This window comes from Xiphophorus maculatus, chromosome 22 (assembly GCF_002775205.1).
Source record: "Xiphophorus maculatus strain JP 163 A chromosome 22, X_maculatus-5.0-male, whole genome shotgun sequence".
Taxonomy (NCBI): Eukaryota; Metazoa; Chordata; class Actinopteri; order Cyprinodontiformes; family Poeciliidae; genus Xiphophorus; species Xiphophorus maculatus.
The window spans coordinates 23,279,074-23,290,561 of NC_036464.1; positions in this window are offsets into that span (position 1 = coordinate 23,279,074).

Sequence of the window (11,488 nt, forward strand, 5' to 3'; positions counted from 1 at the left end):
GGAGGACTTTATTACAGCCACAGCTCGTTAGCTTGAGTGGTCTTAATGAAGCAGCGTGGCCATCAGACAGAAATCATGCTGCTGAGGCCCTGCGTCATTAAACCAGCCTTTAATTACGTTGATATATGGCTGGGACGGGCTTCGATGCGGCGGAAATCCACCAAGTCTTACCGTATTTCAGCCTTCCTGCACTTCTATCACACCACATAAGCACATTTCCTCGACTTGGTTAAATCACACGGCAACACTGGAAAGGAAAGAGCAGCGTGTACGGGCTTAAACCGTTGAGCCACTCTAAGGAGGAGATTTCCATCAAAGTTATTGTTAATTTTGTAACATGAGATCCGCCAAATCGCTAGTGGTCCAGTATTGTCTCAGCCTCTTTCTCCCATCAGCGTGAAAGCACATTTGAAGCAGCCGTCATTAAGACCAAAGCGCCACATAAAAACTGCCGTTTTGCATACCTTTTCTGCACAGAAGCGTTTTGTGTTTTTTTTGTTTTTAAAGTTTGCTGCAAACAATCACTGAACTCAATTAAAAGCAGTAAAATGAAGTAACATTTTGCAGTGTCAAGAAGTTTTACATTTTACATGAGACTTTCTAAGGGAATTAAATGCTCTTAGCATTTAGGCCTGGCTCCATTTAAGCATGTGGCCAGGTTAGAGCTACAACTAACAATTATTCTATCAACTGCTCTGACGATTAATCAGATAAAAAATATTGTTGGGTCCCTCCACCACTTGAGAAGTTCAGGGTAGAATATATTTACAAAGAAGGTATGTATATGTATATGTATATCTGTACGTATACATATGTTGAACAGTTCTGGCTTTATTCCTGCTCTGACTGAATCGTTCTTTTAGCAAATGGCAGATTTTAAGAGTTTATAAGCTAAAGTCAAGGATTAATCGATTATTAAATTAGTTGCCGATTATTTCAACAATCGATTGATCACAATTTACCCAATTAATTGTTTCAGGTTTGATCATATTAGGAAACAACTGTGATGTTTGATTTGTTCTGGATAAATACAGTAATGTGTAGAAGGGTCACCATCTGCCTTTCAGTGTCACAATTTTATGTAACATTAACGCGACTTGGATGGCTGAGAAACCCCCCCGCAACACATCCAGCGAAACGCGCTGCCCTGTTCTTTCTTAGGACTCAGTTATGTTAGCAACATTAAGTCATGCTTCTCCACCTCCTTCATTATTCAAAATGAAGAGGAATCCAGTTATATAACAGGAGCGCCGAAGTTCTTATGAGATTTGGAGGGCTCAGCAATAGACATCTTCACTTTGTGTTAATTGGTTTTGCTTTTGAAAGCCCATCATTTTCTTTCAGGCCCATTAACCGTAATGCTCCCGAGTCCAGGATTAGTTCACGCTCCCTAAGACTGCTGTGCTGTCGTTAAATTCAATTTAACAAGGCACCCACCGGTGCTAATTACAGCTAGCCCCCCTCCAAGAGTTTCATGTTGGTTCGGTCAGTAAAAGTCAGAGTTTTCCCTCAACTTAGAGGGTTACAATCCGATCAGCGTTGTTGGGTGTTAGCTTGAGCTATTCTAGTTGAGATGTGTGTAAATAACAATGTTTAGCACTGAATTATTTTTCTTTTTCTTTTTTTTTTTAAAAAAAAGCTGCATTTTTTTTATAATTTTCATCTTCAAGTATAGATTGCGATATCCTAAATATTTACTGTGCTGCTACTTTGGCAATGGCATGTTAAGGTAAAAACAATGACAAAACAATTGTACTGACATATTCATAAGTATAAACAAAAGTAAATGCTTTATAGAGGAGTTTTATGAGATGGCGTGCTGAAGGTTGAGTGTCAGAAAGCGATTTAGCGGCAATGTCGGAGCGCTAAATTGCGAAATCCAATTTCTTTTAAGTCATGTTTGATATATAAACAATATTTTTTATGACAACTGAAAGTGACTATCACTTGATTGTGCTACAAAATGATATCATGTGGCTGGAAAACAAATAATACTGCCCCTTTAAGTTGGCATGGTTGCTAGGCTCCTGCCGCCCCCCACAAGATGCCACCCTGGGCTGTTGTCCATATCAGTAACCGCCATTTCTTATGACAGATTAAAACCCAACCAAAAATATCACAAACGATGGGCAGAAGTCTGTATGCGTCTGTGTATTAATGAATAGTCAAGCTTATAGCCTGCCTTTATTTTTTTTAAAAGTCACTTAAATGACCTGATTTTTTTGTAGGACAGTGGTCTAAAGGTTTCATATTTGTACAAATTATTAAATATTTTTTTCATTCAAGAGCCTCTGCGTTGAGTTTTCTATCAATCTTTCCTAATAAAGATTCCAAATTCGTTCGGTGTAACGCTTAGATTTTGTGGCAAACAAATCTAAGCGTTACAGATTTGTTTGCGTTACAAACAAATTTGTAACGTACATTTCATTTATTTCCAGCACTTGCAAAACCTGACTTCTAATATTAACTTTAAATTATCCAGCCAGGTATGCTTAAGACCATTTGCAAGGATGCAGGTAAAAGATTCATTATTCAGCCCGAGCAGTGGCCAGGGAAGGGCCTCTCCAATGGCTTTTATCTAACTAGTCCCTAAAAGCCTCCTAAGAAAAATACCTGCATTACAGAGCAATGCTGTGGAGTAAGTGTGTTCACTATAGAAGCACTCCCAGTATCTGAATAAAAGATGAAATATTGAACATAGACTGTGGGGTTTTAAGTTTATTATTTAGGCCAGGATGGTCTAATTGCACTAATGCAATGGAGTAGATTTTTTTTTTCTTTTAAGCAAGGTAGAGTCTGCTGGTTTCCAGGCCTCTACTTAATCCAAGACTGTGAAGAGACCACTTCACTGAGCTCCCGTATTTTTCAGGGAGGGTGGATTGATGGTACTGTACATTCAAGGTAGAGACATTAATGACTTTTTAATTTGTAAGGTTTTACAGACTCTTCAATTTTTCAGGCCCAGGGCTCTTTACCTGGGGCTATGAGCAGTGAGGCCCGGAAGATCCAATCTAAATGTAGAAGTTTCTAATGCAGAGAAGCATCACGCAGGCTTCATTATTTATGAGTAAAACTCCGCCACCATCTGAAGCAAATAGACCCTGAGGAGCATTTCAGAGGAATGTGAATGAAGAGAAAATTTGCATGATTATTTATTGTATTTGTTATTTCTGGGCATGACACTTTGGGAATTGTACAATGATACTTGACATTTTGTAATCTAGCATTTATATCTTCTATAATGCCACATAATTATGACCTAAAACATAATATGAGAACAATTAGGACAAGCAGGCAGAGAAATAAATATTCTGTGAGAAATGGGTGATATCCATCATAACCTAAGATTCATATACAGCATTCCCATTGGCCAGAATTTACTTAGTATGTTCCTTTTCTATTTTTAGCCTTCTAAGAGCTTCGCATATCTTTTTAATCTTCAGTTCTAATATTAAAGATGCAACACACAATGTTTTTTTTCTCAAAAACAAGTGGAATAAACCAATACAAAAATGTCTTGAGCAAAAAGGATAACCCTGTTACAGAATGTATCTACATAGTGTATAATTTATGTTAGAAATAGACTTTAATGCACACTGGCCTAGCTAACTTTCTGTGGTACCAGAGATCAGATCTAAAGAAATGCATGATGTGCTACACAGTACAAAAGAGCGTATTAGATTTACCTAGTAACCTCAAGCTCCTTACAAAAACCAGACAGCTCTGCTACAGTTTGTTCTTACTTAGTGTGCGCATCTGCCCCATTATTTTTTTTGTTACATGGGTAAACGTCTTGATTATGTAGTTTGGGTTTCAGATTGTCCTCCAAATTCAAGACTTTTTAAGCCACCTTGAATGAAATGTAAGACCGAAAAAGCTATAAATATAGGGGATGATTGGGGAACTCTGATGGTTCATATGGCGGGGACAATGAAGCAAAAACAAAGGTCATCTAGCCTACTGGCATTTGCTCTTAACCAAGAAAGACAAAAAAGCTAGCTATCTGGCCAGCAAGGGTAATTACAAGCTAGTTACCTGCCGTTAGCTAGCATAAGGGTATATTAGCAGCTACTTAATGGCCACCTTGAGTCACAGAATGCAGTGACGATGTCTGTGCGTGATTCTAACTTTTCCCGTAAGAAAAAAAAAAACTACATACAAGATTAAATCCTGCCACGACTAACTTTAAGACCGGAGATTAACGCATTTCAGGTCAACCTGCATGTTTTTATATCAATATGATCATTTTAATGCCTGAATTTTGATACATAAATTTAAGACTTTTGAAGGATGTGCAGACACCCTGTAAAAATACCTCAGTTTTACAATTAAGCAACCAACGTTTTTGAGACAGCTTAAGGTTAAACGGTAAGTATTTACTGCCACGTCCTTCCGCAGATTACACAGTGGGAATTTTGTCTGTGTGAACCAGAACACCGTGCAGTGGATTAAAACACTGAGAGTCTGGCATCACCTCTCGCCCTCCTCGTGTGTTGTTTCCCCAGTATATGGGACTTTCTTCCTCTCACCCCTGTGGGAGTCCCCCTGCCCCATCATCCTGCCTCCGACTTCCAGCCTCACTACGCTGAAACCATTTTGTCGAGGCCCGTGAAATCCCAGGACACCCCGGCCTTATGAAATCCAACAGAATGGCTTTTATCCCCTAAAGATACTGTACAAATCATAGCTAGTTTTATCTCAGCTGGGAATGTCAATTTATCTAAATGAGCTTAGTCCCTCTAGCTGCCTGTCAGAGTTATTTCTCCTTCTCGCTCACCCCCTCCTTTTCCTGTTCTCCTCCTCTCTGTGCCGTGGGTTAGAACCAGTCCGTGTCCCCGTGTTTTGTGGCCTTTGAGAAGGAGGGGGCAGCAGAGGACGTGGAGAGTAATGGGATTGTTACTCTGCACTGGGCACCAGTTTTGTTCGAGGCCTGCCTTACTGGCCCAAAGACGAAATGTGTTGGAGAGAGTGTGTACTGGGTGAGTTGCTCTGAGTCCCTTTAGTGTGCAGTGGAATGTACTTAATCTGCCTGCCATCATAATGCAAATGAAGCTCCCTGATCCCAGCGGGAGACCCTCCGTCTGTGTGTGTGTGTGTGTTGTGGAGCAGTCGGGATGCTGGATAGACTAATGTCACAGGCAACACAATGGCTCAGGACCAGGTCCTGTTACACACGCACACAAAAGTCCAATTGGGGAAGACTAAAACATGAAACCGCGCTACTGAAAATGGAGAAACGATCCCTTATGAGATCTGTTTACCTTCACGTCCTAGCTAAAGCTTCAGAAGCTGAAGTGTTTCAGGTAAGCCGAAGTGAAACTACGGCACGCAGACATTTACGTTGGAGTCCGAACTCCATGTGCCGTTCTGAGTCAGAACTAAAACATAAATGTGAGGGTAAAACCAAGAACGTGACTAAAGTAGGCAGAATAAAAAAAAAGCTCCCACGACAAAGTGAAGTGATTCAAAGAATTTAGCTAGGAAATAATTTTACCCCTGTACATCAACTCAGTTTTTATCTTCTGTAACTTCTTCGGAACTGATGTGGAAAAATTACAATAAGGTCACACCTGCTAGTTGTATTGCTATATGTTTATTCTAAGTTCCTGTATATTCCCACCAAGATAAAGCTATTTTGGTTACGTGTACAAGGTTGGACGTTGTTTTTCCCAGCTGCACGGGAACCAGTTGTTTCCCATGCTTTGGATCCTTTACCCCTTTGTATAAAACTCACGTGTTGTCTCTGCCTGGCAGAGCTTTCCGTTCAGACCTGCTTCATTACTGATTGTCCTACAAGCTCTCTGTATTGTGCACAATATATGAATAAACCTGATTGAGTGATTTTACCTGAACAATGCTTGGAAATAGTTTTCTTTTCCACGAGAGTTTTTGGTGCCGTGACCCGGATTCGAACCGGGGTTGCTGCGGCCACAACGCAGAGTACTGACCACTATACGATCACTATTCATTATTTGATGTTATTCTGTCTCCCTACTGGTCCAAAATTATATATATATATATATATATATATATATATATATATAACACATTTGTTCAGAATATTATCAGGGATTTCTCAAATAAACATGAGCTTTCATAGAGACATTCAAATACTTAATATTGTAGGGTTATTGCATGAGACAGCAAAACGATGCATGCTCATGTTGGTGTCGCCAAGGGGATGTCCAAGACTGTACACAGCTAATTGGATCACAGCATGCTCTAAATATAATGCATATTTAAAACAGTGACGCATGTTTTTTTCATCTGAAAACGGCTGTGATGTAAATGGTAGAAAATTGTCTTTAGTAAGGCACTGATTTTTGTCTGCAATCTATAACATTCTTATTCGTATTTTGTAGCCAGTGTATAAATGAAAGCAACATTGTGAAGTAAGCATTTGCTAAACTTGGTATAATTTTGGAGTGCTAATTATTAAAAATATTATATTTTAATTTAAAGGTCTCTAAAAGTGTAGAAATGGTATCGTGAAAAATTTGATCCTTTAAATAAGTAAAAACATCAGAAAACCTGTTGGTCTTGCAAAACTGGTGTAAGAGTTTGTAAGAAAACTATCTGTGTAGATTTATATGAGAAAACAATATTTTTTAATGGCAGCGTATGGAATATAATTTTTTATTATTTGTCAATCTGTTGTTAATAAAACCCAACGAAGGACAATATGTTGATTTTTGGGGGGGGTTTTTTAACTCTAGTTATATTCTTTTGAAACTGTCAACAGCCAAAATGAGCAATGGCCACATTGCTTTTTACTCAGCATCATTTCAAGACGTTAACAGTCAAATGTACAACAATGTAGTCCAACCTATTAATAGCACGCCAGTTAATTAGATTCAAAGATTAATTAACAGCTTATCTAATCCATCAAAGGGCTAAAGATAACTATCTAATTAAGAATGCGAGTGAGAGACGGCCACAAACTTTGCCAAACAAAGAACTCTTGGATATCGGTGTTATCTTTAATCATCATTCCTTTTTTCCCCTTGCTCTTGTCATTGATTGCTCTCTCTCACTCCACTCTTTTCCCCTTTTTATTTGCTCTGTCTCCTTTTCTTCCCTCTGAACCCATCACACCCCTCGGTGTTCCCCCCGCCCCTGATGCTTATTGATCACCAAAGTTTATACAAGAGCATCACTTAATGTGCCGGCTTCTTGTCCTGCCTTTGTTGGAAAGGGGCCGCGGCCCGCAATATTGCAAATTGATCCATCTGAGTCCGTCACCCTTTGTTGGACATTTGTGAAGTGAACTACTGTGGCATTAACCGACCTTTTGATTCACGTTCTTCCCAACCATCCTTCCTATTATCATTTTCTTTGACTCTCGTCCCTCTGCGGACGGCATCAGCATGGCTAAACACCGGTTTGAGAGCTGATTAGCCGAGCCGCACGCCTGAATGAGCGCCCTGATGAGCTCCTCGAGGTTTGGCCATGTAGCCAATAAACGGACGCTTTTGATTGTCTGACCTCTGAACTCCCTCCGCCTTCACACACCCATCCCTCTCTTCTTTCTTCCTCCGTCTCGCTCTCTCCGTCTTCTCCGCATCGTCCTCTTCACACCTCCATCCATCCGTCGTCCCTCTCAGGTGAGCACTTGAAAATGGGGTCGCGGTTGTTTGAACACAAACAAGCGCGTCCTCAAGGGCAGATCATCAAATTTTATCACCTCTGGGGGAAAAAAAACAGGTAGCGAGAGCGATCTCTTTTGCTTTAATGCCAGTGATTGTGTCCTCCAAATTGCAAAGAAAAAAAAAGCCTTGGGTGAAATGTGTTAACTTTCAACTGGTTTATCGCTTCAGTATTAAAAAAGAAGTTTTCAAAAAGTTAGAGGTGTTACAGCTCTGGGAGAGAAAACTTCTACAGAAGGTGCAATAATCTGTCCCTTTAGGCATAAGACGCGCGCTCTGAGGTGTAAGACAACCGTCTAATAACAAGCTCTCCCCTCTCGTTGGACAACTTGGCAGGAATTTGGAACAAAAGGCAAAACGGCAGCGTTCCTCGACGCGCCTGCGGTCAGTCTTCAGTGTCCTCAGGAGCCAATCAGCAGAGGCATCCCGATGTCCTGACAGCGTAATTGCCTGGCGGAGTATCGTCCCCAGCTTTTAGAGCGTCTTTAATTAAGGTCTGAATGCCCAGGACCATTGGCACCCCTCAACACACAACCATGTAGACGCAACAACCTTCCCGAAGCTACTGTTGTCATGGAGAGAACACGTCAGGGTGGGGTGGAAAGAGGCTGCAAATGTTTGTGGCGATGGTGGCAGGGGACGGGCTGGGTTAGCAAAGACTGGAGGCAGAGAGGAGAACGGTAAGGGGGTTGGGGCACTGCAGCACAATCATCTTGATTTCTTGTGTTGAACGATTACATGCCATGCTAATTGCTAGCAGAGGGATCTTTAATAAATATTTCATTCGGCGCAGCATCATTACTGCCTAATGTCGTTATTAATCTCCTCCAGTAATTTCCACTCAAGAGAACCGTCTGTGGGAGGGAAGGGCAGAGGGTTGGGGGGGGCGGGGGTGCCCACCAAAAGGAAAGACAGAAAAACAGAGGTATAGATCCAGAGAGTCTGGAAGAAATTTAAAAGAAGAAATATATATTTACTATGCATAGAAGAAGAGATGAAGAATATAGGGATAAAGGAATGGAGTGGGCAAAGAGCACCGGAAGCATCAAGCCGGAGCTACTGAGGCTGCAAATATTGTTACAGACGCATATCATTTCCTGAGAGGCCTTTCGATCTGTAAGATTATAGCTACTAATTTGATTTGGACATGAGAAGGGCTTGTGCAACTTCCTTTATAGATAAAGATTTACTCTGGGTACAGAGATCTGCCACGACTTAGAGTGAAGCGTGTTTAACAATGAAAAGAAAGGGTGCCTCTGTTGCGAATGCCTTGGCAGAAGACGTTGGGTTTGGCAAACCTTTGGCTTTGCTTGGACTGTCATGAATGGTTGTCTTTGCAATTTATAAGCGCAGCGTAGTCACAGTTTTGATCAAGTTTGAAACAAACTCCAAATTCTTTATATCTGCCTTACAAAGAACCAGAGATCCATGTGATCTGTTGAGTTGGCTTGATTAACAATTAGCAGGTCTTTCAAACATTGGACTAAAAAAAACCCTGTGGTTTCAACATTACGTTTTAGTCATTTCATCTGTTTTATTACAGGATTAGAGACGTTGTACACGGCTATGTACATTTTTGCCTTTGTTTTTTTAGATTTTTCGTTCAAGTTTATGAAAAGGTGAACTTCAAACGTTGCCTGTGTTCGGATCTGCTACTCCTTTACAGTTTCCATAGACTTCTTTGCTGCTCTTTAAGATATACCTTTGTTCTTGAAAATAAAATAAAAAAACGACACAAAAAGTCTCCAGTTACATCAGCTCCATTTGCCGGAGTACCACTTAAATCATTTCTAAACTGCATTCAGGGCCCACACACAACTACTCCAAAGCACGCAATTTAGACACCCCTGATTTAGGAGCATCAGAGTAAAAGAGGAACATACAGTTTTAGGATGTTTGTGTTCTCTTGCATAAAATCCCAATAAAAACACTGACGTTTCCCCGCTACGAAGTGATAAATGTAAAGAAAGATTAAGTGGTGTGAGAACTTTTGCCGGATTCTCATTCTTATTTTTAGCTTGAATGGAAAAATGCAAAAAGTCAAAAGAGTCTTAAGACGTCACAGCACTGACAACATACGAGTGTTTTTCAGAGAAGTGGTCCGCACCATGTTGTGCAACCCGTCTCTTTTTTCACGCAGTTTAAGACATTAAGAAGGCGTGAAAATGGCAGCAAGCTAAGCCGTGGGCAAATAGCAAATAGCATTAGCCGCCGAGCAGACATTGCATTTTGCTCATTCCAATATCCATCTGTGCCTGCGGCTATGCTAGCTAACTGCTATCAGACGGGCTTATTCACACACATTTTCCACAGTTCCAGTTTTCTGTTTTTTTTTTTACTTGTCTTAAGAGCGAAAATTCAATCTTCAGTAAGAAGTGAATCTGAGACGGGGCTGGGGGGGTTGCCTAAGCTCAAACCGAGAAATAAAAAAAGAAAAAAGCAAATCCCAATCCATGTTGCTTTTATCTAACATTGTATTTGATGGCCCTGTTCCAAATTTATATGAGAATACATTATGAATGATTACCAGAAAAAAAAAAAAAAAAAAAAGGATGATATGCTTTTTGCGTGATGTTTCAATAACACATCCATCACACGCGGTCGTAGTTGGTGACAGCGGGGCTCGAAGGAGACGGAGGGATGGATGGAAAGAGGAGAGGAGAGAAGAGAGGGTGATTTATTGGCTTACACTGTAGAAGAAGAAGAAGAAAAAGGTTTCAGTTAATTCATCTATCAACCCACTGTTCACTCTTTACTTCTACCTTTTTTTTCTCTCTCTCTAGATTGCACACACACACACACACACACACACACACCAGTCACACAAGCAATGGAATTGCCCTGAAAGAAAATAGAGTCGTGTGTACCATCCAATTATCTGTCAGGGGTGAATAATGGCCCCAATAATATATTCACATTGCCGTTGCCGATCAATTTTTAATCAAGCTAAGAAATATGGAGGAAGTGAAGCTAAAATGACCCGCCAGGAACTCTCCCATAATGCCTTTGCAGAAGAGTCCCTAATTTTTGCACCAATCAAATTATGTATTCCCAAGGCCCCTCGCAACTCCCAAAGCCCCCTTCTTAATGCTACGATTGTGCCCTCCACGGTGGCTAGCGCGGGTCTGCTGTTTAATAAGGCCAGGGGTCAGACAGACAGCGACCTTATTACAGAATGTTTACTCATAATAAACAGATTACTGCCTGGACAACATGTTTATAGTTAGAGAAAACGAGGGAGAAGCAGCGCATCATCTCTCGCTTAGTTTTTACTTCCGAAAAATCTCGTAAATGGGACAGGAGAGGGAGGGATGCTATATAAATGCACAGAAGTGTATGATCTCTGGGGGGGCGGGAGGGATTGTGTACCACGCTTATTAATTATTCAATCGTAATATAAAAGCCCGAGCATGTTGTGATTTATGATTGTAATTTTAGCATCCCTTTTTTTTTTGGCCACATGGGGGCAGAATAATGACTCTAAAACGGATATTGACAAAAAAATATTTAAAAATGTTGTCAATAACATTTTATTTGCTTTGAACTCACCAAGGTTTGCAGAAAGAAATAATGTCATATTTTACATCAGAGCAAAGTGGCCCATGCTAATTATTTTTCAATTGTCTGTAATTTAATAGAAAAGATGGATGATGTAATAAGTATACTAACATTTTTCTTTCTTACAAGTTTTACAGCAGATTGATTAATAGAAATTTCCACTTTTCATATGGTATTTTATATCCTGTATAGTTTGACTGTCCCATTCATCAATCTTTTAATTTGATCAAATAAAAAAGGTGCACTACCCTGGATTAATAAATGTACTCTCTCTCACTGTAATA